Genomic DNA, 27,177 nt, shown 5'->3' on the forward strand with positions numbered 1-27,177 from the left:
TTCTGGCTGCCAAGGTTTCCATCTGGAAGTGACAGACATTGCTTCTGTTCAAACTCATTGACCAAAGCATGTCACACATGGCTACATCCAGCTGCGTCTTTTTTTTTTTTCTTTTGGTGAGGAAGATTGGCCCTGAGCTAACATCTGTGCCAATCTTCCTCTATTTTATGTGGATGCCACCACATTGTGGCTTAAGGAGTGGAGTTAAGCCTGCACCCGGGATCCGAATCTGCGAACCCCAGGCTGCCAAAGCAGAGCGTGTGAACTTAACCACTATGCCACCGGGCTGATCCCCACATCCAGCTTCTTAAAGGGTAGGAAGTTCAACCTCCCCTGTAGCTGGAAGGATGAGAAGCAGTATTTGTAAACAGCCCTAATGAATATCCGACCAGATCTGTAAAGGAGAAAAACGTGTCTAAAAATGTTTAAAGATATATATATATAAAAATATGCAAAATCTATTTATGGTGACTCTCTCTTAGTGTTCATGTTATTGCAAGCGATTTCCGTTTTCTTTTAAATTTTCTGTACCTTGCATATTTTTATAATCAACGTTATTTTATAACTTAGATTTGTCTTTCCCAAAGAACCCGAAGAGTGTTACAGACAGGCTGTTTGAAGGGTTGTAGGAAGTCTTTATAGGAAGTTGTGTCTCATTATCTCTACAGTTGTTACAAGAAACACCAGGATGAGCCTTCCCTCAGGGAAAGCCACGTCCCTCTCAAAGACCCCATGGGCTCCAGGCCTGTTGTTAGCCTGACTCAGAAGTACAGCTCTGGGGCCAGACCTGTGGTGTAGTGGTTGTTATTGCGCTTTGCTTTGGTGGCCCAGGGTTTGCAGGTTCGGATCCCAGGTGTAGACCCAACACCGCTCATCAAGCCACGCTGTGGCAGCATCCCGCATAAAATGGAGGAAGACTAGCACAGATGTTAGCTCAGCGACAACCTTCCTTAAGCAAAAAGAGGAAGATTGGTAACAGATGTTAGCTCAGGGCCAATCTTCTTCATGGGAAAAAAAAAAGTGCAGCTCTGGCCTCTTCTTCCAGGTGTGTGCCTGGTGAACCCCAGCTTAATGCCTCCAATCATATGCTTTACTAAGAAATAATAATACAATAGGAAAGGAACAACTTGGAAGTTATATATTTTAAATCCTGGCTATGTGGAGGAAGGGCCGAAATGATCTGACATGGATGTAGAGGACTCAGGAGTAACTGAAACCAGGCCAGTCTGAAATTTATATTTTCCGCCAGGCAAAATGCAAAAAGTGTGATTTTTGTTATTTTTTTTAATCCAGTTGGGAACAGAGGAAATCATTTCATCGTCCTGTTCTTTTCTAGGAGATTTACTGAAGTCCCTCTGTTTGCCCCTGAGGTGGAGGTCATTTGTCTGTATTGATGGAAGTGGCTCAGCCACAAGTGCCATTTATTTATTAACAAAGCCTTTGCTTGTATTCCAACGCAGCTTTGCCGCGAAAAGTGCTGGAAGAAAAGGAAAAGCAGCTTTCAGTGAAATGAGGCAAGTGTTCGGATAACGATTAGGGGAGAGCTGAGGAGGTGAAGACCTGTTTTGGTGAGTCTAAACTCGTCTGTTTGTCCAAGAGAAATGTTTGAGCGTCGAATGAGTTTAGTTTGGTGTGTGTTGTTGCTATTCCTTTTCCTTTATGAGGGTCTCCGTTTAAAGGTGTGATCCGGGAGGTACTCAGACAGCCTGGCTCAGCACCAAGCCCACGAAGGAAGGGTTCTTAAGAGCAGCTGCCCAGCAGGGAATCTAATTCAAGTTTGACCCAGGACGACCTCAATAAACAGTCCCCCAGCCCGGTGGTTCACGGCCACTTAAAGGTGCTTCCTAGCTGTGCGGCCGCCTCTCGGTGTGGCACCCGGAGAGGCCAGACACGGCTCTCTCCATGGAACACGTCTGCTCACGTGTTTTCCAAAATCATGACTGTTTTATTATGATATATCAAGCCTGCGGAAAAGTTTACAAAATAATATAAAGAACAGCTGTACGTGCACCACCCAGCTTTGTCAAATTTTATCTCTCAGCCATATTTGCTTCACATGTTTGAAAACATAGATAAAATGTCACGGACTCAGCCAAACGCTCTATGTGGCTTTCCCCAAGACCATTCCTCGTCCGCTTTCCCACAGGCAGCTGTTACTCTGAATTTGGTATTTATCGTTCACTGGTGTGTTTTTATACTTCTATTACGTATGTATGTTTGCATAAGCAGTGTACAATTATTTTGCATTTTTAAGACTACGTATAAATGCCATCACACTGTATGCATAGTTCTGAAATTTGCTTTTTTAAATCAGTATTATATATATTTTTAGCTTCATGCAATTTTGGTTGCTTCATTCTAACACTATACATGTAATGGTCAATTGAGAATGTATCGCCATATAGTCTTTCATTTTTCTCTCCTCCTGAAGAAAACTTATGTATTTCTAATCTCACTGTCACAGAGAGTGGTCTCAATTTGATTTCATTCCTTGTCTTGTGTTTGTTTGGTTTTTGTATCAGGGTGACGCTGTCCTCATAGGGTGCCTTGGCAAGTATTACCTCTTCTTCAGAATTCTTGAAGAGTTTGTGCATGGCTGGTATTATTTCCTCCTTAAATATTGGTGGAATTCACGGGTAAAGACCCTGGAATTTTCTTTGTGGGAAGATTTTTAACTCCAGATTCACTTTTGTCAATAGGTTTAGAGGTGTTTAAGTTGCCTCTATTTCTTGAGTGAGTTTGGCAGCTTGTGTCTTCAGGGAACTTGTCCATTTCGTCTAAGTTTCAGAATCTCTTAGCCCGTTTGCTCATATACTCCCTTATCCTTTCGTGACCTGTGCAGCGATGTCATATCAGCTGTGACATTGGTGTGGTCTGTCTTCTCTCCTTTTTCCTCTGATCAATCTGGATAAAGGTTGATCAATTTCATTGAACACCTCGAAGAACCAGCTTTTAGTTTCTTTGTTGTTTTCCTGTTTTCTATTTCGTTGAGTTCTGCCCTGAATGGGTTCAAGATGCACTACCCCAAAATATGGCACCTTGGCATAACGAATGTCTTAAGCTGAAGGAGTTTGATGAAATGGTAGAAGGAGGAAGGTCCCTCTGACCTCCCCCTCCTGGGCCCTCTTCCCTGAAAGCGAGAGATAAATCTCCCCTGTGAGAGGTGGCCTGGCTGTACCAGGAGGAGGGGAGACATCCTTATCACCAGAGATGGGGAATTTAGGGCCGAGAAGGCTGTGTAAACAAACTAACTCTTATCTTCCTGGTTATTTCACCGTTCACTGCTCCTAGCACAAATCCCTTATATCTTGTCAATGCTTCACAAATTTATTGTTTCTTTGTCTAAAAGACGTAAAAGCTTCCTGTTCTGGCCACTTCTTCATTCTCTTCATTCTGTATCCTCTTGTGATGGCTCCTGTGTACATGCAAAAATTCAATGAAATGTAGACGTTTTTCTCCTCTTCGTTTACCTCTGTCAGTTTAATTTTCAGACCTAGCCAGGGACCCTAGGAGAGTGGAGAAAGACTTTTTCCTCCCCTCCAATGCTGATCTTTAGTTTTTCCTGTCTTCTGTTACTTTCAGTTTAATTTGCCCTTCATTTTCTAGTTTGTTAATATTAAAGCCAAAGTCATTGATTTGAGATCTTTCTTTCTTTTATTATAGGTGTTTAGTGTGATACATTCCCCCTGCTTTCTGCTTTAGTGACATCTCACAAATTTTGGAATGATTTCATTTTTATTCAGTTCGTAAGATTCTCTTTTTTCCCCCATTTTTATTGAGATATCACTGACATGTAACATTGTAATAGTCCAAGGTAGACAATATAATGATTTAATATTTGTATTATTGCAAAATGATCGCCACCATAAGTCTAGTTAACATCCATCCACACACAGTTACAAATGTTTTTTCTTGTGATGTGAACTTTTACCATTTACTCTTTTAGCAACTTACAAATATGCAACACAGTATCATTAGCTCTAGTCACCTTGCTCTACATTCCATCCTCAGGACTTACTTATCTTCTAATTGGAAGAGTCCACATAAAGGAGAGATCACACAGTATTTGTCTTTCTCTGTCTGACTTATTTCACTTGGCATAATGCCCTCAAGGTCCATCCATGTTGTCACAAATGGCAGGATTTCCTTCTTTCTTACGGCTGAATATTCCATTGTATATATAAACCACATCTTCCTTGTCCGTTCACCCATCGATGGACACTTAGGTTATTTATATATCTTGGCTATTGTGGATAATGCTGCATTGAATATGGGGGAGCATATATCTTTCAGCCATTATATCCATATTCTCAAACATCTTCTCTGTACCCCTCACCTCTCTCCTTTATGGATTCCAGTTTTGTGTCTATTAGAGTGCTTGATGTTGTCCCTCTGCTCACGGACACTCTTCCTTTTCTGAAATTATTTTTCCTCTCTGTGCTTCCTCTGGCGTAGTTTCTATGGCTGTATCTTCCAGTTCACTTTTCTTCTGCAATGTCTAATCTTCTCTTCATCCCATCCGGGGTATTTTTCATCTCACACATTGCAGTTTGCATCTCTAGAAGTTTGATCTGGGTTTTTTTAATGTCTTCCACGTCTCCACTTAGTTTTTTGTACACGGGGAGTGTAGTTATAGTAACTGTTTCCATGTCCTTGTCTGCGAATTCTAACATCTGTGTCAGTGCTGGGTCTGATCAGCCTGGCTGACTTTTCACCTCATTATGGGCTGTATTGCTCTTTACACGCCTGGTGACCTTTTTTTACATGCCTAATAATCTTTGATTGTACGCCAGACATCGTGAATTTTACCTGGCTGGGCGCTGGATGTTTTTATATTCCTATAAATATTCTGGAGCTTTGTTTTGAGACATAGTTACGTTTCTTGGAAACAGTTTCACTTTTTCAAGTTTTGTTTTTAATATTTGTTAGGCAGCGCTGGAGCCCATCCTAGGGCTAATTGTTTCTGACTACTGAGGCAAGAGGCTCTGAGTCTGCACCAGCATCCTGTGCACCATGAGGCTTTCTGGTCAGGCGCTCTTCTGGGCTCTGTGTGGACACCAGCCACTCTCCTCCTACTCCTTCCTCACAATTCTTTCCCTGGCCTCATGTGGTGTCCTCACGTGGACGTGCTCATCAGCACTCTGTTGAATACTGAGGGGACGCTTTACCTATCTGGGGCTCTTCATTGGTGTTGCTCTCTCTTCTCTGGTACCTTCTCCTTGAATCCCAGCCACCAGATTCTCCCGTGCTCTCATCTCCATCCCTTCAACTTGGAATCCACCAGGCTCCCCCCATCCCCCTTCCTGCACTGTGCCTGGAAACTCTCTCACCTCCATAAGCGGGGACAAGTGTACAGCTCGCATCATATATTCCTCAACCCTCAGGGGTTGCTGTCCTTCACTGCCTTATGCCCAGTTCTGAAAAATGTTGTTTTAAACATTTTGTCTGTTTTTATCTTTGTTCTAATTGTTTCAGTCAGGTCCGTAAATCTGGTTCCTTTCACTCCATCTTTTCCAGAATTGGATGGCCTACAGTTGGTTTTGTACATTGATTTTGTATCTAAAAATCTTGCTGAATCTTTTTAATTTTCCTGAGGAAGATTGGCCCTGAGCTCACATCTGTGCCCATCTTCCTTTACTTTATATGTGTGATGCTGCCACTGTGTGGCTTGACAGGTGGTGCTAGGTGCACGCCCAGGATCCAAACCTGCGAACCTTGGATTGCTGAAGCAGAGCGAGTGAACTTAACCACTATGCCACCAGGCCAGCCCCTGAATTTCATAAATAATCCTATTTAAAAAAAAAATTTAGATTTTCTATGTAGATAAACATATTGACTGTAAATATGATAGTTTCATTTTTTCCTTTCAATCTTTTCTTTCTTTCTTCTTTCTTTTTGTCTTTCTGTTCTGTCTGGAGGCCTCATTGTCTTATCATGAATACTGCTAATATTTCTCTCTTAGTTTGTCTTTTTAATTAAACCCTTTATACATTAAAGAAGCTTCTTTCTACTCCCAATTGAAAAAGAGGCTTTTTAAAATCATTAACTAAACTTTATTGAATGATTTTATTCTTTTGTTGAGATAACCATGTGGTTATTCTGCTTCAGTTTCATAATGAAGTAACTAAATGAAAAGATTGCTCTCGCATGAAACCAGCCTCACAATTTTGGGGTAAACTCAGGCTCCTCATGGCGTATTTTTTTATACGCGTTGCAGATTTAGTTTGCTATTTGGTTGAGGATTTTTGCAAATACGTTTATGAATGTGACTGGTGGGCAATCTGATATACTGGTTTTACTATTTCCATGAAATGAGTTGTAGAGGATTCTACTTCGTCTATATTCCAGATCAGTTTGGATTCCTCTGTTTCTTAACAGTTCCATAGACTTTGTTTATAAAACAATCTGAGAATAGTGTTTTGTTTTTATTTGTTTTGCTAAGTTTTGGGAGGAATATATTTTATGCAATTTGTTCAATGTAATTAACGTCTACTGAGCTTTTCTATTTCATCTTCAGTCCGCTTCGGTAAATTATATATTTAGGAAATTGTCCATCTCATCTTTGTTTTCAAAATTCTTGACATTAGTTTGTTGTTAGCATTTAAAAATATGGGCTATTTCTGTAAAAATGCTGCAAACTTTATTCACTTGGTCTTTCCTTTCTCTTGACTGCTAATGCTGACTTTATTAGAATTTTTTTTTACTAATGCTTATTTTATTAATCTTTTCCAAAGATTCTGCACCTTGCTTTGCTGATCTTTCATATGGCATTATTGTTTTCTCTTTTATGAATTAATTATTAGTTGATCAATATTATTGCTTTCTTGTACACTTTTGTTGGTACTCACTAATTGTCAGTCTTTGTTCTTTTCTATAACAAGCAGTCAAGGCTCCGAATTTTACTCAGTAAGTACTATTTTAGTACTACATTCTTATTTGATGTATAGTAGCTTCATTATTATTAAAAGTTTATAATTGCCATTGTGAATTCTCCGTCTCATAAATTATGTAGAAGTGGGTTTCAAATTTTTTTTCTTTTCTTTTTAAGGATTGGCACCTGGGCTAACAACTGTTGCCTATCTTTTTTTTTTTCTTTTCTGCTTTATCTCCCCAACCCTCCCCCTCCCCCCACCCCCCCGTACATAGTTGTATATCTTAGTTGCAGGTCCTTCTAGTTGTGGGATGTGGGACGCCACCTCAATGTGGCCTGATGAGCGGTGCCATGTCCGCACCCGGGATCCACACCCTGGGCCGCCACAGCAGAGCGTGCGAACTTAACCACTCGGCCACAGAGCAGGCCTCTCAAATTTTTAAGTATATGTTTTTGTAAAGCTTTTTTTTTTTTTTTCTTGAAGAAGATTGGCCCTGAGCTAACATCTGTGCCACTCTTCCTCCGCTTTATATGTGGGTCACCACCACAGCATGGTGGACAAGTAGTGTAGGTCCAGACTTGGAACCCAAACCTGTGAGCCTGGATTTCTGAAGTGGAGCATGCTGAACTTAACCGCTATACCATGGGGCTGGCCTCTGTAAAGCAAGTATTTTGTTACTGATTTCTAAATTACTTGCAATACTGTTGGAGAATGTGGTCTGTATCAGGGTAATCTGCACATGAATCACGTGGGATTATTTAAATGCAGATTCGGATTCTGTGGGTCTAGAGTGGTGCCCGGGTTCTGCTTTTCTAACAGGCCCCTGGCGATGTCAGTGCTGCTGCTCAGACAGCCTCACTTTGAGTAACAAGGTTTATAGGATATTGATTCTTCTGCATAATCGAAATTTAATTTGTGGATATAGATGTGGTTAGTTTTTGAAAATATTTATATGTGCTTGAAAAGAAAGTGTATTCTCTAATTATTTGTTGCACAAGCCTATATATCTCCATTAGATTAAAGTTGTAAATTGTGTTACTTAAAACATCCATATACTTACTAATTAAAAATTGTTTCTTTAATGTGTAAATTACTATGAGAAGTGTGATAAAATTCCTACTAGGATTCTAGGCTTATCCATTTCTGCCTATAATTCTTCAAATTTCTGTTTTAACTTTTTGATGCTAAATTATTAGGTACAAACAATTTTAGATTTTTATATATTCATTATTATGAATATGATAATGCCCTATTTATCCTTAATAACGTCTATTGCTTTGAATTCTATATTTTCTATGATAATATAGCTAAACTGGCTTCCTTATTTATCATTCAATTGATATACATTTTTTAGCTGTTTATTTTCTGCCTCTGTTTTCATGTTTTTGAATATTATTGTAAACAGTATATAGCCGAATTTGTTCTTCTTCTTTTTTTTTAAAATCCAATATGAAAGTCTCCATGTTTTAACTGGTGAGTGTAGAACATTCACAATTTTTTCAGTCACTGAGAATTTGGATTTATTTTTACCATCTTATTTCTTACTTTATATTTATTCCTCTCTTACTTTTTGTCTCCCTCCTTCCCAGCTTTTTTCTCTTTTCTAATGATTGAGTTATTACTCATTTGTGTAGGTAAATTATTTGATCTCTCTAGTTTAAGATGTTTTTGGTCTTTTTAAATAAAAACTTTTGTGTATTTATTATTTTGGATTGTGAGTCCATCTTCAATGAGGATATATCTGTGGAAAGCCTGTGCCAATTTGGTGAGGGTGTGTCCACCTTGAAAATTTTGTGACTGCTTTTGCCATGAGACCCAGAGTTACAGCAGATCTTTAGATTACTTTGATAAAATTTTAAGATGAAAATTTTCAGACTATTCAAATAGTGTCTTTTTTTGCGTTTTAATTTATTTTAAAAACATTTATTATTACAAAATAGTAAATATGTATTCAGAAACTAGAAAACCAGAGAAAAATAGGAAAATGAAAATATTATATTTCTATCACCCTACAGTACCACTAAGACCTCAGTGTATATATTCTAGGTTTTATCTTTCTTCCTCGCTATCTCTCTATCTATATTACCAATACACATTCTCTCTCTTTTTTCCTAAATTGAAATTATGTAATAAAAGTGTTATTATAATAGAAGAATAATTATGTTATTATACATATTATTAAATAATTATATATTATTTTATGTGTTATGTATTATAATATATCATATAATAATTATGTTATAATAATAGAATAATATATAATAAAATAATATAATAAATGTAATATAATAATGTTTATTTTCTATCACAATAGCTTTCCTCAGTTAATTAACTCCACCTTCCCACAAAATTACATTTTTACCGTATCATGTCCACTGTCCATTTGAAATTTTCCCAACTGTCCAAAATCTTATTTACAGTTGGTGTGTCTAAACCCGGACCTCATCTAGAACCACCATTATATCCTTAAATCTCTATTGATCTTACATAATCCCCGTTTTCTTTCAAACTGGAATTTACTTCTGAAATCTTATTTAGGATACATCAGAAATACACACATATTTGTTGGGGATGCATCATGTGAGCTTCCCAGTGCATCCAATCAGGGGACGCATAATATGTACATCATTAGGATGCTGAGAATGACTTAAGATGGACTCAGATGATGACTGATGCTTCCATTGTAAAACTGTGCTTTGCCAAAATATAATTTTCCCAATGTTAAAAACATGACTCTTACCAACATGAAGTGAGTATGGGACAAAGATTTATTTAAGTCATTAACAAGGGAACAAGGAGTCTGGCGATCTCGTTCAAAGGATTATAGGAGAGACAGAGTATTTATAGCCGCTGCAAGAAACACTGTTACAGTAAGATTGCTAAATTAGACATAAGACAGGTTAATGTCTTTGGGATGATGAAACTGTAGATTTTGGGGTTATGTTTCCTACCAAGGAGACCTCATTTGCATCTCTACCAGACAAAATTCATTTGCATTGCTAGGAGAAAAGGATCATTTGCACTGAATCAATTTTCTACAGCTTCCCATCTGCCCTTACAGAGTTGTAAAATATCCTGATCAATAGTAAATTGTGAGTCAGCAAAGATAGACACCCTTAGAGAACTAGCTCACCCTGGGGTGGGCAAGGTGCACAGTGCTCTGAGTGATCTACAGGACACCCCGCCTGGCCTTGCCGATATCCAGGTTCCGGGTATTTCTGTTTAACATCCCTCCTCACCCCCATTTGACCAGAAAGTAGCCGTATGCGCGGTTCCCTTGGGCGCTCTATGAATTTACTCGTTCCTTAAATCATACACATAATGGTTTTATCAACAATTGATAATCCTTGCTTGAATCAACAATTTCGAGAGTGCTGTGGAAAGCTGACTTTCTAATTGTATATTTCCTTTTACCTGTCCAGCTAGCGTTTCTTCTAGAAAGAACTTTCCCTCATTAAGTGTGACTATTAGGTTACTACACCAAATAGTACAAATCTGAACCCAGTCTCTGGTGAGAACAGGCCTGTGGTAACGACTTCTCAGGGCAGACTTTTCCCCCCACATCAGAGCCCAGGGAGAGAGACAAGCTTGTCTGCCACCCCCCCCCCCACCCCCCGCCAAAAAGTGGTTTTTCTTACTGTACCCTGTTACTGAAGGGAACCCTTTGAGGGACCATCTTGATGTTAGGATTTTCGTTTTGAAGTCCCAACCTCCTAGAGACCTTAGAATCCAAGTTTCTGGTTCGCTGACGCCAAAACCCTCTCCTTGGCGGCCACAGCCAGACTTCCCTCTCTGGTCTTCAGTCCCTTTACTCCTGACCTCTGTGGATTTTGCTTGCTACACATTAAAAAGGATGAGTGATCTATTTTATTCAGCATTTTTAGATGTAAATATGTGATATGTTCAGCTTATTTTATCCACAATATTGTTGGACATGAAAGTCAGTACTCAGATTTTTCAGATATTTTTCTCTGTCTTTAAGGTCTGCTGGTTAAATCGCCTTTCTTGGAGGACTGAGTAGCGTGGCAGCCAGAAGACCCAAATTCTCTCATCTTCCCCGAGAGATGAAGGCCTGTCACATAATATTGCCGTTTTGGGGGGCATCCTATAATTAAAAATACGTATAGATATCTGTATCTGCATTGCTATCGCTATCCATATTGTCTATAATTTGGTCATCCTATAATTATAAGAAGAATTTATTGAGTTCTTACTCACTGGTTGGTACCACATTGAAACTTCACATTCGTTATCAATACTTAATCTTCCCAACCCAGTAAGGCAGGTATTGATATTCTCTTTATAAAAGGAGAAAATGAGGGATGCAAAAGTTAGTTTGCTTTCCCAAGAATGCTCTAGAATGAAAGTCAGGGGTGGGCTGGTAGTGAGGTCTGTCAAACCACAGAAACTTTGCTTAAATCAGCTGCACCAAGAAAGACTTATACATGAGTACGAACATGATTCATGTTTGATCTGCAGTCAACTAACATTCATTTGACACTTACTACTTAGCAGGCTCCATGCCTTGTCTCATTGGGTCCCCACAGAGCTCCCTGACATGGATGGATGACTCCTATTTTCCAGATGAGGAATCTGAGCTCAGGGAGATTCACTCATTCCCGTGGCCAGAGTGCTAATAAATTCTTCTTACACTATCTCATGTTGCAAGTTGACTTTATACTGAAAAGTAGACTCCCCTTTGACACGAAGACTGGAGTGGTGCTCTGAAGCACTTACCTCTGCATAGTGTGGCATCATTTTACTACTCGATACTCAAAGTTTGGATTAGAGCTTGGTGATTGCTGTTGTCCCCCAGTGCTCCCAGATGAGAGGCATCCTGTGACAGTTTCTTGGCATAAGATGTGCTACCAGCAGTGTTCCGTGACTCTCAGTTGCTACCATCTCTCTCCCTGGCTTTGGGCAGTCCAGAAACATCGCTAGGCAGCAAATTATCATGAGGAAAGCTCTCTACGGATTGTTGGGAGTTTCTGTTGTCTGAGTTCTTTGTGGATTCAAGGACCTAGAAGAGCTGGTACCCAGCCAGAGTCGATTTATAGGTCTTGCTTTCCTTTTTTTTTTTTTCCTTGCTGAGAGAAGGCAGAAAATTAGCTAGAATTAGTGACAAGCACTAGTCTACAATCTTGGGTTGATTTGAGCATCACGGACTTTTCACTCCAGGGAAAGTAAAGATTGAAATGGAACCTAATTCTTCTCTGGTCTGTCTGGAGACTTTTTTTTCATCCTTACAAACTAATCTTGGAAAATGAGGCAAACCAGATACAGGGCTGACGGACACTGTGTGAAGAGGATAATGTCCGTTGTGGGAGGAGGGCTTAGTTCTACAAAAACCTTTTGGTTTGAAGAGGGAGTAGGGGATACTTTATGTTCCCCAAAAATCTCTTTACTCTGAAGTGATCTTTCCAAACCACACAATGTGTTGGGCACACCTTGCTTTTTTCTGAAAATGCAGGCACTGACCTTCCGTCAGGGACTTTAAGAGACCTCCACTTATCCATGAGACCGGAAACTCTGATGACATTTCACAATTGTCTCTCTCTCCCAGATCGTGCAAGCCTGACCATCAGGTCTGATTTTAGAGTAGCTGATATGTGTAAGAATACGCTTCTTCTTGATTCTTTAAATGTCCTTCTGTTTGTTTATCTCTGTAAATTATCGGAGTTTTCCTGTAGACGAGTCATGTGGAGGAAGGACGAGAGGAGGCGAGGGGAGGGCTCCCCGGAGAGTGAAGTACCTGGCCCGTGGAGAGCTTTACCTGGAATCAGCTCAGATGATTGACAGTTTGCTTTTGCAGCATCAGGTACCCAGGTGCTGGTCTCTCTTTGCAACCACAGCTTCCAGACTGACCAGCAGGGTAAAAACGACTTCTGTCCTGGAAACTCAAGTCTGACTTGACGCTGAAGCCAATGGCAAGTGAATATATTCAATAATAGAATTTCCAGAAGCACAGTCCAAGTGAATAAAGACTGTTTCTTGTTCTCAGCTTTCATTCTATGTGGACTTTATCTCATGCAGCCCCTATTTCCCTTTTGGTGGTTTAAGAGCCACAGACAAAAGTTCACTTGTTAACTCTCTGCAGAAAGATTATTTCACATGGGAAGATAGTAAGAAATATGCACAGTGTACTTTTCTGAGAGCGATACCTTCAAATGACCAACACATAGTCAATAAAAAGTGTTTATTGAACATCAGCGAGATAGTAAAAGATAGATCGCATTGAATTTTTTTCAGACTATTTTTTTAGAGCACTTTTAGCTTCACAGAAAAATTTAGAGGAAGGTACAGAGATTTCCCATACATCCTCTGTCTCCTCACGTGCACAGCCTTCCACATTATCCACATCTCCTACCAGAAGATAGATTTGTTACAATTGATAAACGTATATTGACACATCATAATCACCCAAAGTCCATAGTTTACATTAGGGTTCACTCCTGGTGTTGTGTAGTCTATGGGTTTGAACAAATATGTAATAACATTTACCCATCATTATATTATCATATGGAATATTTTCACTGTCCCCAAAATTCTCTGTGCTCTGTCTGTTCATCCCTTTCCATCTAACCCCGGGCAGCCACTGACCTTTTCACTGTCTCCATAGTTTTGCCTTTTACAGAATGTCATATAGTTGGAATCATACAGTATGTACCCTTTTCACATGGGCCTCTTTCTTTTGGTAATATGCATTTAAGGTCCCTCCATGTCTTATCATGGCTTGATAGCCCACTTCTTTTTAGTGCTACACAATTTTCCTTGGCCTGGATGTATCATTTTATTTATCCATTCACCTACTAAAGGATATCTTGATTGCTTCAAGTTTTGGCAGTTGTGAATAAAGCTGCTATAAACCTTTGTGTGCAGGTTTTTGTATGGACATAACTTTTTAACTCCTTTGGGCAAATATCAAGAAGTATGATTACTGGATCGTATGGTAAGAGTATATTTGATTTTGTAAGATACCACTGAACTGTCTTCCAGAGTCACTGTACCACTTTGCATTCCCACCAGCAGTGAATGAGAGTTCTCGTTGCTCCACATCCTTGCCAGCATTTGGTGGTGTCAGTGTTCCAGATTTTGGCCATTCTATTAAGTGTCATGGTATCTCATTGTCGTTTTAATTTGCATTTCCCTGGTGACATATGATGCGGAGCATCTATTTATATGCTTATTTTCCATCTGTATATCTTCTTTAGCGAGGTGTTTGTTAAGATCTTTGGCCCATTTTTTTAATAGAGTTGTTTGTTTTCTTATTGTTGAGTTTTAACAGTGTATTTTGTATGTTTTGGATAATAGTTCTTTATCAGATGTGTCTTTTGCGAATATTTTCTCCCAGTCTGTGGCTTGTTGGCTTGTCTTCTAATTCTTTTAATTAATTCTAATTAATTCTAATTGACATTGTCTTTCACAATACAGAAATTTTTAATTTTAATGAAGTCCAGCTTATCCATTATTTCTTTAACAGATTCTATGTTTGGTGTTATATCTAAAAAGTCATTGCTATACCCCAGGTCATTGAGGTTTCTTCTATGTTATCTTCTAGGAGTTTTACAGTTTTGAGTTTTATATTTAGGTCTGTGATCCACTTTGATTTCCTTTTTATGAAGAGTGTAAGGTCTGTGTCTAGGTTCTTTTTTTTTTTTTTTTGCTTGTGGCTGTCCACTTGTTCTAGCACCATTTGTTGACAGGACTATCTTTGTTCCATTGTATTGCCTTTCCTCCTTTGTCAAAGATCAGTTGACTATATCTACGTGGGTCTATTTCAGGACTCAATTCTGTTCCATTGATATATTTGTCTATTATTTTACCAATACCACATTGTCTTGATTACTGTAGCTTTGTTGGAAGTCTTGAAATCGGAGCATGTCATTCCTCCAAATTTGCTCTTCTTCAATATTGTGTTGGCTATTCTGGATCTTTTGCCTCTCCATATAAATTGTAGACTCAGTTTGTCAAGATCCACAAAATTGCTTCCTGGGACTTTGATGGGATTGCATTGAACCTATAGATCAAGTTGGGAAGAACTGACATCTTGACAATATTGAATCATGCTATCCACGAACATGGAGTATCTCTCCATTTATTTCGTTCTTTGACATAACTCATCAGAATTTTGTGGTTTTCCTCATATAGGTCTTGTCCATATTTTGTTAGATTTATACCTAAGTACTTCATTTTTTGGATTCTAGTGTAAGTGGTGTTATGTTTCTGATTTCAAATTCCACTTGTTCATTGCTGGCAGAGAGGAAAGTGATTGACTTTTGTGTATTAACCTTGTATACTGCAATCTTTCTATAATTGCTTATTAGTTCCAGGAGTTTGTTGATTTTTTTTTTTTGGATTTTCTCTATACCTAATCATGTTATCTGCAAACAATTACAGTTTTATTTCTTCCTTCCCAGTCTGTATACCTTTTATTTCCTTTTCTTATCTAACTGTGCTAGCAAAGACTTCCAGTACAATGCTGAAAAGGAGTGGTAAGACGAGAAATCCTCGCCTTGTTCCTGATCTTAGTGGAAAGCTTCAAATTTCTCACCATTAAGTATGATGTTAGCAGTACGTTTTTTGTAGATAGTCTCTATCAAGTTGAGGACATTCCCTCCAATTCTAGTTTACCGAGGGTTTTGTCATGAATGGGTGTTGGATTTTGTTGAATGTTTTCTCTGCGTTTATTGACATGACCATGGGAGTTTTCTTCTTTAGACTGTTGATGGGGTGAATTGCATTAATTGGTTTTCATGTGGAACCAGCCTCGCATACCTGGAATAAATCCCACTTGGTCATGGTGTGTAATTCTTTTTATATATTGTTGGATTCAATTTGCTAATATATTGTTGAGGGGTTTTACAACTATGCTCATGAGACATATTGATCTTTAGTTTTCTTTTCTAGTAATGTCTTCACCTGCTTTTGGTATTAGAGCAATGCTGGTCTCATATAATGGGTTAAGAAGTATTCCCTCTGCTCTGTATTCTGAAAAGATGATAGAGAATGGTATAAATTCTTGCTTTAAAGTTTGGCAGAATTCACCAGTGAACTTATTTGGGCCTGGTGGTTTCTGTTTTGGAAGGTTATTACTATTGATAGAATTTTTTAAATAGACATAGGCTTATTTGGATGGTCTGTTTCTTCTTGTGTGAGTTTTGGCAGATTGTGTCTTTTAGGAATTGATCCATTTCATCTAGGTTGTCAAATTTGTGGGTATAGAGTTCATAGTATTCCTTGATCATCCTTTCAATATGCATGAGATCTGTAGTGATGTCCCCTCTTTCATTTCTGATGTTAGTAAATTGTGTCCTCATATTTTCTTCCCTAGTTAGCCTGGGTAAAGGCTAATCGAGGTTATTGATCTTTTCAAAAAGCCAGCTTTAGGTTTTCTTGATTCTCTTTACTGATTTCTTGCTTTCAATTTCATTGATTTCTGCTCTAATTCTTACTATTTCTTTTATTCTGTTTACTCAGATTTAATTTGCTCCATTTTTTTTAGTTTCTGTTTATTTATTTTTAATTTTTATTTATTTAATTTTTTGAGGAAGATCAGCCCTGAGCTAACATCTGCCACCAATCTTCCTCTACTTTATATGTGAGAAGCCTACCACAGCATGGCTTGAGGAGCATTGTGTAGGTCCGCACCCAGGATCCAAATTTGTGAACCCTGGGCGGCCAAAGCGGAACGTGTGAACTTAACTGTTGTGCCACTGGGCTGGCCCCATTTTCTCCACTTTTTCTAGTTTCTTAAGGTGAAAACTTAGATCACTGATTTTAGATCTTTATTCTTTTCTAATGCGCATTCAATGCTACAAATTATCCTCTAAGCACTGCTTTCATGTCATTCCACAAATTTTGATAAGTTATGCTCTCATTTTCATTTAGTTCAGAATACATTCTAATTTATTTTGAAATTTCTTCTTTGACCCTGGTGTTATTTAGAAGTATGTTGTTTAATCTCCACGTATTTGGGGATTTTCCAGGAATCTTTCTGTTATCGTTTTCTAGTTTAATTCCATTGTACGATTTCTATCCCTTTAAATTTTCTCAGGTATATTTTATGACCCGGAAGGTGGTTTATCTTTGTGACTATTCCGTGTGAGCTTGAGAAGACTGTGTATTCTGCTGTTGGATAAAGCAGACTAGAGATGTCACCTATACCCGGTTGATTGATGGTGTTGTTGAGTTCAACTGTGTCCTTACTGATTTGGGCTTCCTGCTCCCTCAGCAGCTTCCAGCTTCTGTTTCATATCAGAGAAAGGTGTGGCGACTGGGCTGGGTTTCCTGCCTATGTGCCCCTCAGGGGTCCTTTCTGTTCCCTCTCATGAGTACCTGCAGCTGGCACGGGCCATGGGGAAGAGCTGGAGATCAAGAGGGGCCCTGCTGTCTCTATGCCAGCACCCAGGTCGATATTTTGCCTTTAGGAATTCATAAAACCCTCCTCTGCATTCTTTTTATCTGCTTTTAGAGCCACAATGCTTCAGTCCAGAATCCGTCTGAGGCTTTGTGTTTCGCTTCATTGTCTTTAGTGCCAGAAGCAAGGAGCAGATGGCATGTTGCTAACAGATGGAGAAGAAACTCGAGTGACTCAGTGTATACTTTATTTTTCACTTCCTTTATATAAAAATGGTGTTCAAACAGAAAGGACAGAGCAGACGTGTGGGAACTGACATCCCAAATAGTCAGAAAATAGTGTAACACCTGCTTTCTCCAGGAGAGTATGCGCCGTCTGACTCAGACCATCGGAAAGATCTTGGAAATGAGATTGTGAAGCTCTTAGAGGTGATCTTTGCGGAATCTTGGAGAACGAGAGAGAGAGATACCAGGAGAAAAGAGACGGACAGATGTCCTAGCTTTCAAAATGGAGGGGGGCCATTTTGGAGACTATGGAAGAGTCAACTTGCTATCCAAGGGCGGACAGTTTTAGTCTAAATGTAAAACGATGTTTTGGGAATGCCTAGGAAAGAAAGGAGGGAGCTTTGGCTCACTTAAAAGAAGGAGCCAAGCCACAGTGGCCATCTCATTCACTGGGGGAAGCTGCATGCATCTTACCTCCGGCCAGGTGTTGATCTCCTTAAGGACGAGGGGGAGGAAAATGGGTTGGCAATGTTGCACTTCAGTGAATTCAAAGCTGACTGAGCACTTTTACTGATGGAGTTATAATGCCGAATGAGAACAGCTCTGGTCTGCCCAGAGCTTTGTTCTGGCATCTATTCAACTCAGAACTGATTACCAAGATCTGAACAATGGCGTCAATCACTATGCATGTGGAGAGCTTGTGCCTAAAATAATAAAAATGAAGTTACTCCATATCTACGCAGATAAATGAGAATAACATGTGGGGAGGTGATGCACAATTTTTTCTTTTTGTTTTTTATAGGTTCCTCATAGGGTGGAGGGCAAAAGCCATTGAACAGAGGTCCGCCTGCCACAGTTGACACTACACACTTTACTTTTCCCAAAGTCTCTGCCGCATTTGGGAAGATATATACAGCTACGGGGTGAGGAAGATGCCAGAAGCAGAGAAAGTCAATGGGAAATTAAACTATAAAATAAAATCTGAGCTCGATAAAAATTTGAAGCCTTCCCAGTTGTGAACTACTTGCGAAAGCAAGACTAGAAACCCTCAAAACCCTGTATTATGTTTACGATTGGACTAAGCTCAAAGCGTGAAAAGACTTCCCAAGGGCTGGATAACTCCTAGGGCAGGCACGCCTCCACCTTGCTCTGCCTTGGAAGAGGCCCTCCAGCTCTCAAGGCATCCCAGGAACTCTAGAGGGGGGTTTATGCCAAAATGAGGCCAAGTAGGGGGCTTTTTTTGTGGCTCGTCAGGTCCTCCTGGAGTGAGTGATGGGCAAAGCCACCTGTGCGTGCCTTGAACGCAAGTTTAAAATTTTCCATTTTCTCCACAGTTCCTCATAACTCATAGTTAAGTGCTTTTGGCAAGTGTACCCAAAAAAGTAGACTGGCTGTTGAAAATATTTCAAAACACGCAGCACCGTCAAGCCACCAGTCATACGTGCAGCAAACATTTGAATTTTTAAAAGTTTTCTTCAATGTTTTCCAAATCTTTGTTGAAAATACTCCTCTTTGTCTCATTTTATGCCCTTATTGACACAGCCATAACTGAACAGAAGCTTCATTTTACAGCTCAAACAAAATGCTTTCGTGAGTGGAGGCTGGGACTTGTCTAACCAGTCCACAGGTCAACAGTAAACATCCATCGTGGGAAACTGCAGGGGGTTCCCAAGCCACAGCGGCAAAGCTGAACTCAGGAGTTTCAAACAATCCTTTAAACTTTGGGATTGCCATGGCTCTCCCTCAGAAAACCAGGCAGAAGATGGGGACCCTGCTCTTGAGAAGAATTTCCATCAAATTCATCAACCATTGAAGTGTTTGAGAAAGGTTTTATTACACTGAAAAATCAGCAAGGCCAACAGAGGCAAAGAGCCAGGTGATCCTTCAGAAGTCTTATCAGAACATGTGCCTTTTCCTTCCCAAAGCAGCTCCATCAAACCCATTCCTCATTCCCTCTCTTTCTCATCAACCCTTCTCATCAATTCCTTCTCCTGGCTGCATGAGAAATGGATACAAAGTATCGGAAGGGTTCGCAAGAATTTAATACCAAGTATCTGAAGGGATAGAGTTTTCAAAGAGACTTTTATTCACTGTTCACACAGTGAGACTGGAACACATCTTTGGACTCACCCACTCTCCGCTTTGTAATTGCTCCACATTACTCCCAGCACACAAACAATCTCAGCAAAGGAACAGGGCCAGCAAATCTTTTCCCGATGTTTATTGAGTGGGATTCTGGTGCCTCATGGGCAGATCCACATTTTACAACATTATTTTGACAACCTTGCTTGTTGACCTCAAGAACCTGAGAGTGAAATGCATCGACTTGCCTCTGGAACATAGGGTAGGCGTCATTTTAAGCATCTGCTGCTATCTCAGGCCAAATCGAAATGTTTTCCTTTTATAGCATTTTAAAAACTTTTCCCAGAAAATATCAGCATTACATTGTGTCATGTCATATTTAGAGTTGCACAATGTTAGGCTCTCTCAAAAGAATGTTGAGAAGATTATATTTTAAAATAATAAGCCTGGGAAAATGACTGACTTGAGATGTTTAATAGTAATAAATATTCCTGAAGGATAAATTAGTCAATAACTATGTGTTGAGTGCCAATGGCATGTCATGCAATGCAATGTTGAAAAAAATTCTAATTTATGATATTCCTCTCTCCCATAAGGCACCTAACAGAACTTGGCATTTAAAACCTACTCATCCAGGGAGAAGCCACATTCCAGCACCAGATGTTCACCGTGCGGCTTGAAAAGCCTGGGCTCCGACCGTGCGGGTGCCCACACTGTGCACTCTACAACCGTGCTCCAGCATCACTCACACGCCTGCGTGTGATTCTTAGCAGATGTCTGAGTCCGCACTGAATTGTATTGTGTTTCATGTGTTTAATGAGAATCTGAGAATCCCGTGGTGCGAGAAATCACGAAGCATACTCTGGTCACCGTTCCGTCGTGCCGAGTCCGTCTGAGATCTGGAAGTCATTCGTGCCTTGCCGTGATGTGATTTAAAGTGAAACCTCATAAAATTGCATGGTATGGTGGGGAGGAGGGATGTTCTTGCCTGACTGCGGTGTGTAGACTGCTTTCTTTGGATCCATTTGCTGAGTATTTATGGAGCCCCTGTGACCTGCTGGGCAAGGCTGTGAAGGGACATCCAGAGAAACAAGACCATCCTGCTCATTTCAGGAGCTTGTCACTTGCTTGGGAAGGTAAGACACAGCAAGAATCAGTTAAATCGCCTTAAGACAGTGTGGAATTCAGCCAAAACGGAAGGTTACATACAAATTCGTAATGAGGTGGGGAATTTTATTTATTAGAAATTCTCCATGAGGATTCTCCATGAGCTGCTAGCACTACAATTTCCAGGAAGCCCCCGGCTCCATCCCAGTAGAGGCTGGTGGTACCAGGGAGTCACGGAGATTCCATGTCCACTAGCCCTCCTGGGGGCCTGGGGCAGGCATTTGCGGACTCTGGGCTTGAAGGCTGGAGGTGTGAGGCAGGGGAGGAGGAAGGAGCCGCGTCTGCATGGAAAATAACTGAGGTCACGGCAAAGAGCTGAGAAGATGCTCTGAGAGCAGGAGGGTCTGGAGGCTTCGGGAAGGAAAGGGAATTGGGCAGGACAGAAAGGGAGTCTTTTAGAAGGGTTATGGCTGTGAACTGGAATTCCTTTCATGGTCTTTGAGAGCCATTAATAAAGACAGGAACCAAGTTTTAACTTGGATGCTGGACCATTTTTGCAATGCCTCGCTGTTCTGAAATAATGCACGTGAGGCCTTGAGAATATACATTCTCTGGAGTCAGAGAAAAGGAAATCCGTGAGGACGGAGGGGACGAACCTGAACCGATGTTGGAGGGTAAGAGGACGGATGGGCAGCAGGGAGGGCGTTTCTGGAGGAGGGGCTGGCATGAGCAAAGGCCTGAAGCTGGGGATCCACAGAGGCTGCTTGGGGGAAAACAGGAGGCTGCGTAGCTGGGGCAGTGATGATGGATGGGGAGTGGGGATGTCAATTTGGTCTAAAGGTCAAATCAGATTCCAGAACTCCTTGAATGCCTGGTTGAGTAGTTGGTTTTCAACCAGCAGGTGATGAGGACCCATTTGAAAATTTTAAATGGTGAGGGGCTATGATGGAAATGGAGCGGCTTGAAGCCAGGGCCATGGGTTCCAATGCCATTGCCTTCACCCAGGAATGCCTTATAGGAATGTGGATTACTAAAGCAGCCGTGATGTTGGAGAGTAAGGGAATGAGCAGATAATAGGGAGGAAGAATTGATTAAACCCAGGGATGAAACAGATGGAATGAAGGGACGGCACGAAAGATCGCGTTTATTAAGCATTTCCGATTGCATCCACCGTACCTCTGGGTGCTTGATAAATATCGGTGGAGTATATGCTAACAGTAATATTATGAACATGGTATTATTGATGCCATTTTGCAGTTGAGGAAATTAAAGGCCAGAGAATTTGGGTGACTTGTCATCATTCCCAGAGCCAACCGGTGGAGCCGAGATTGTCCTGATTCGAAAACGAGCGCTCTTGAAAACTCCACAACGCTTCCGCCAAGCAAATTCTGTGGCCCCAGGCTCAAGGAGGGTGGGTTAGAGACAGACAAAGATGCGAGGGAGGAACTTCTTCAGAAAGGGAAAAATGATTGTTTTCTGGTTGCGTTGGTTTGGAAATTTTGTCAGAATATCTTCCCGTTGGAATTGCGGGCGGTGGGGGGAGGGGGGTGGCCATCTCAGAAGTGGGGATGGAGTGGGGGCTCCTGCACGCTTGCCCGCTCTGAGCCAGGAGCTCTCGGGCGGCGTGCAGGTTTGTCTAGTTCCTGCCCATGGTTGCTTTGTGTTGGAGTCGAGTGCTGTCGGCTTCTAACCAGCGAGAGGTGAGACCTAGTGCTGGCCACAGGCCTCAGCCTCCTCATCCTTCAGCTGAGGGCTGGGTCACTGGGTCTCAGACTGTGCCTCTCAAAGCCAGTGTGGAGGAGCCCCCGTGGGGCTGCTGTCCTTCTCCCCCTCCTTGACCAACCCCTCCAGCCACCACTTTCCAAGTGCTCTTGTGAGTTTTACTCATTTATATTTCTGGGGAAGGTTTTAACTGAACACAAGCCTCTCTGTGATCATCTCTCTCCAGATTTGAAATGAACTGTTCCCGTGCTTCCAGGGACCCCTCCCAGACTAGCAGCCTACGATTCTGTGCTGACTGCATCCTCTCGTCAGCAGGAAATGGAGAGAAGGAACCCACCCTCTGGGGCCGTCTCGCAGGTGACCAGCTCCACAGCACTGAGGGCTTGTGCGAAGTGAGGATTTGAGACCCACTTCACAGCCCAGAAATGCATACTTGGGACAAAGCCTTCTGCTGTTTCTCCATCATCTTTAAGTCGGGAAGCTGACGTCCTAGTGAGGTGTGAGGCGGAGTGGACAGCAGGATTCTGTGTGCAGGATTCAGCTTTTCCTCTGCTGTGTCTGTCCCGGGGACCCATCTGCGTCTGCTCTCAGGGGATCCCCAGGACAGCACAGAGAGCGGTGAACACATTTCTGGATTGAGTCAGGCCAGTGGGGCTAGCGATGTGGCGGTAGCATGCCATTGCATTCCTGGCGGTCACCTGGGAGATAGCTGATGGCTCAGCAGGGCCCGGGGGAGCTCCGTCTGCCCGGCCGGACTTGGATCTGAGATGGTCACCTGCGAGCTCAACAGCCCTGCAGGTGCCCGGCAGACACGGTGTCTCGCAGACAGATAACAGCGCCTTGAGAAGCGTCTGTTTTTGATGTTAGAGTTAGAGGCTTGCTTAAACACACCCACAATTAGCCCTGACCCTTCTCGCAGGGTCACTGTGTCCTGATTCACAATCTCACGTGCAAGGCAACTGGATCTTGTCGGAGATGGATGTGGGGGGACCGGACGACAATAGGATGTCAGTGTGTTAGGTCTGGAGGGGGCAGAGGAGCAGGGCAGAGCAGCCGCCAGACCGTCAAGAGACTGCCACCGGCGCCACCGAGCCCTGCCCTGAGGGAAAGCAACACAGCCTTTAATTTGTCCTGAGAAGTTGAACGTTGAAAATAATAACTTTGCAGAGATAACTTATTACACAGTTCTTCCATCGATTAACTCCGTGAGGTAGAAATTATTATTCCCATTTTGCAGATGAGCAAATTGAGGGTTGGGATAAGTAACCTTATCCTAAATCATCCAGTTGAGCCAGTGCTGTAGGGAAATTAATATCAGGAGACTGTGTTAGGATACTCCAGAGAGGCAGAACCAATAAGGTGTGTGTAGGGGAGAGAGAGGGAGAGAGAGAGATTTATTTTAACGAATCGGCTCATGTGATTGTGGCACATCTGGAATTTGCAGGGTCGGCCGGCAGGCTGCAGACCCAGAAAGAGTTGATGCCACAGCTTGAGTCTGAAGGCCATCGGGAGGCGGGATTCCTTCTTCTCCAGGCCACTTCAGTCTTTTATCTCGAGGCCTTCAACTGACTAGATGAGGCCCACCAAATTATGGAGGGGCATCTGCTTTGTTCAAAGTTGACTGACTTAAATGTTAATCTCATCCAAAAAATACATTCAGGGGACATCTGGATGGGTGACTGACCACGGCCCAGCCAAGTGGGCACATAAAATTAACCATCAAAGAGACCCTAAGAGGACTGAAGCAAACCACTGAGAAACACAGAAGCCCAGATACCAATAGCTCTGAGGTTGCCACTCAATGGGAAGAGTCTGGTGGGGGATGAAGGACGTTGGCCATGCTCTGTGTGGCTCCCCGAGGGGCTGGGAAACTGAAACAGCTGAGTCCCGGCTGTTAGTGCATTCTTCATGCTGGAGAAGCAGGCTTGCCTACCGGGGCAGCTACCGAGTTTGCTGTAGTCCTAGAGGGACACGCAGAACGGGTCCCAGGAAGCGTCTGCAGTGGAGGTTGCTGTCCCCGTTGGTCACTTCATTTTTGCTATAAACTCGAGCGGACTTCTCAGTTTGCTGTTTCCAGAGGGAAGCACTCCCTGCCTGACATCTCCCTTCCACCCTCCTCCATTGCCTGCTGTGTCTTCCATGCCCCTGGAGCCCAGGCCAGCTCCGTGATGTCCCACGGTCCTTCAGACTGGCTGGTGGGCAGGGACGGCCTGCTGGTGTCTGGTGTCTCACTGCCTTTCTGTAGCCGTGAAGCACACGTGTCTATGGAAGTGCCTTCAAGGAGCAAGGCTCCTGGGGGCATCTCAGGCAATGTGATGGGTCCTCAGGGGAGACATGGATTCGGGGACATTTCACTGCTTCTAGACAATGAGGGTTTCCACAGCGATTGTATGAATGGCCTGGCCACATCCTGAACCGGTTCTGGGGGTCCTCCTCCCACAGCTCTCCCTCACTGGAGCTGTTACCCCCCCCCCACCATGTTGTAATTATTGATGACATGCACAGATTCTCCTCTGGCTTGTAATAACCTCAAGGGGGTGACAGAATCATAGCCCCCTGTACCTCTCTTCCAGTATCTGACACATGACAGGTACTCAGGGGATGTTGAGGCAGGAAATAATGAGGAGCCCCCCTGGGGAGAAGTGCGGTCACCATGGCCATCATGGAGCCTTGGTGCAGGAGCAAGCACAGAGGCAGGAGGGCACGCTGCCCAATGTCATGCTGGTGACAGGCTGGTGAAAGAGACGTGGATTGAGACTCCTTGACCCCTGTGTGTAAACAACGTTCTTCTAGTACAGGACTCAAGCAAGGACATTTAACAAGTTCATTTACAGCAATGGGGCTGTCTCCTCTTGAAAAAGCCGTGACAGCGTGTAATCCTGTATAAGAAACCGCACAGTCCTTTGAACAATTCTTCACCTCGTTCCTTTGCACTGATGCAGTGCGCGACCCACAACACTGTCCTCTCCCCTTCCTTCTTGCTTGTGTATCCCTGCTCTGCCTTTTCTTTTCGCTTCTGCAGTTGACTGGGCTGGGTGCCCTGCAACTAGAACTTGTGTGAGGGGGGCAGGTGGGCAGGAGACTGGGAAGGAAGTGCACTGTGTTGATGCCATGTGAGTACTGAACTAGCTTATTTTAGACACAGAAGAGTATTATCTTTTTTTTTTTTAAGATTGTCACCTGAGCTAACATCTGTTGCCAATCTTCTTTTATCCTTCTTCGTCTCCCCAAAGGCCCCCAGGACATAGTTGTGTATTCTAGTTGTGAGTGCCTCTGGTTCTGCTATGTGGGATGCCACCTCAGCATGGCCTGATGAGCAGTGCCATGTCCACCCCCAAGATCCAAACCAGCGAAACCCTGGGCCACTGAAGCAGAGAGCGCAAACTTAACCACTCGGCCACTGGCCAGGCCCAGAAGAGTATTATGTTATTCACTCATTGGTTTGTTCATTCACTCCTTCATTTGTTCAGCAAATATAACATCTACCATGACCCAGGCACGGGGATACCAATATTCCCAGTAAATGAGGCCTCTTGAAATGGTATTTTAAAATTAACTCAAGGCTAATTGGCAAGTGGTTAATGGGCCAGGATAGGAAGTTACAAAGTTATAGGGGCATGGATGGGGACCACACTTGCAGATAAGGGGAAGGAGGTCAAGAACGAGACAGTGGTGAAAGATGACATGAGTGGAGCCATATTAAACCAGCGCCGGGGGAAAGGCCCCATGGCCGAGTGGTTAAGTTTGCTCGCTCCACTCCTGTGGCCCAGGGTTTCACCACTTCAGATCCTGGGTGCGGACATGGCACCACCCATCAGGCCGTGCTGAGGTGGCGTCCCACATAGCAGAGCCAGAGGGACCACAACTGGAATATACAACTATGTACTGGGAGGTTTTGGGGAGAAGAAGAAGAAGAAGAAGAAGAAAAAAAAAGAAGATTGGCAATAAATGTTAGCTCAGGTGCCAATCTTACCAAAAAAAAAAAAAAAAAAACCCAAGCCAGAGCAGCCATTTCAGGCAGATTGCCTCGCGTGTCCTGTTTTCTTTGTTTTCCAAACTGGACCAAACCTCCAACATTCCAACAAGTCAGCAAGGATGAGGACATTCTGTTTGTAAGGACTGTTGGAACTGGACTTTGCTGATGACCGAATCTGAACCAGTCAACGAAGGACAAGTCCAGCCTTAGCACATCTAACACCCATGAACTCTTCCTCAACACAATTCAACTCAGCCTCCCTTTTTCCCATAAAGGCCCTGAGCCCCTCTCCTGTAAATGGACCACTTTTTGGGTTTCTGCCAGAAACCGTGCTCCCCAGTTACAATTCCTTGATCCCAAATAAATGCTCTGCCTCTGAAATTGGCTTCTGTCTTTGTAGGTTGACAGCACGGGGCGGGGGAGAAGGCGTTAAATTTAGGCCCCGTGGCCTAGAGGCCAGCCTTTCTGCAGAAGTGCTGGGAACAGGGTACAGGGAAGGCAGTGCGCTCAGAGGATTGCCAAGGGCAAGCCACGGTCTCTGAGTTCAACTGGTCAGCCCGAGGGGTGCGACCCCGTCCTGCCAGCTTGAACAAAAAACAGCTGGAACGCTGGGTGACATTTATCTTGCCTCATTCCAGGATGAACTCTGAAACTCTGCTTTAGATGTCCTATGGGTTCCTAGGACACCGATTGCAAAGTGCTATAAACTCAGTGGCTTGAAACAACAGACATTTATTATCTCACAGTTCTGGAGGCCAGAAGTCTGAACGCAGGTGTGGGCAAGGCCCTGCTCCCACTGAAGGCACCAGCGGAGGATCCTTCCTGCCTCTTCCAGCT

General features: G+C 42.4%; 1 long non-coding RNA gene across 1 annotated transcript; it reads left to right on the top strand.

The window, feature by feature from the left end:
- The first annotated feature begins 1,438 nt into the window (after positions 1–1,438).
- On the top strand, positions 1,439–26,721 carry LOC139080746 (uncharacterized). Its single transcript, XR_011535485.1, has 4 exons — positions 1,439–1,568; positions 18,256–19,797; positions 20,132–20,671; positions 22,591–26,721. It is a non-coding gene; the product is annotated as an uncharacterized lncRNA (long non-coding RNA).
- The last annotated feature ends 456 nt before the right edge of the window (positions 26,722–27,177 follow it).

The sequence above is a fragment of the Equus przewalskii genome, chromosome 32 (assembly GCF_037783145.1).
Source record: "Equus przewalskii isolate Varuska chromosome 32, EquPr2, whole genome shotgun sequence".
Lineage (NCBI taxonomy): Eukaryota > Metazoa > Chordata > Mammalia > Perissodactyla > Equidae > Equus > Equus przewalskii.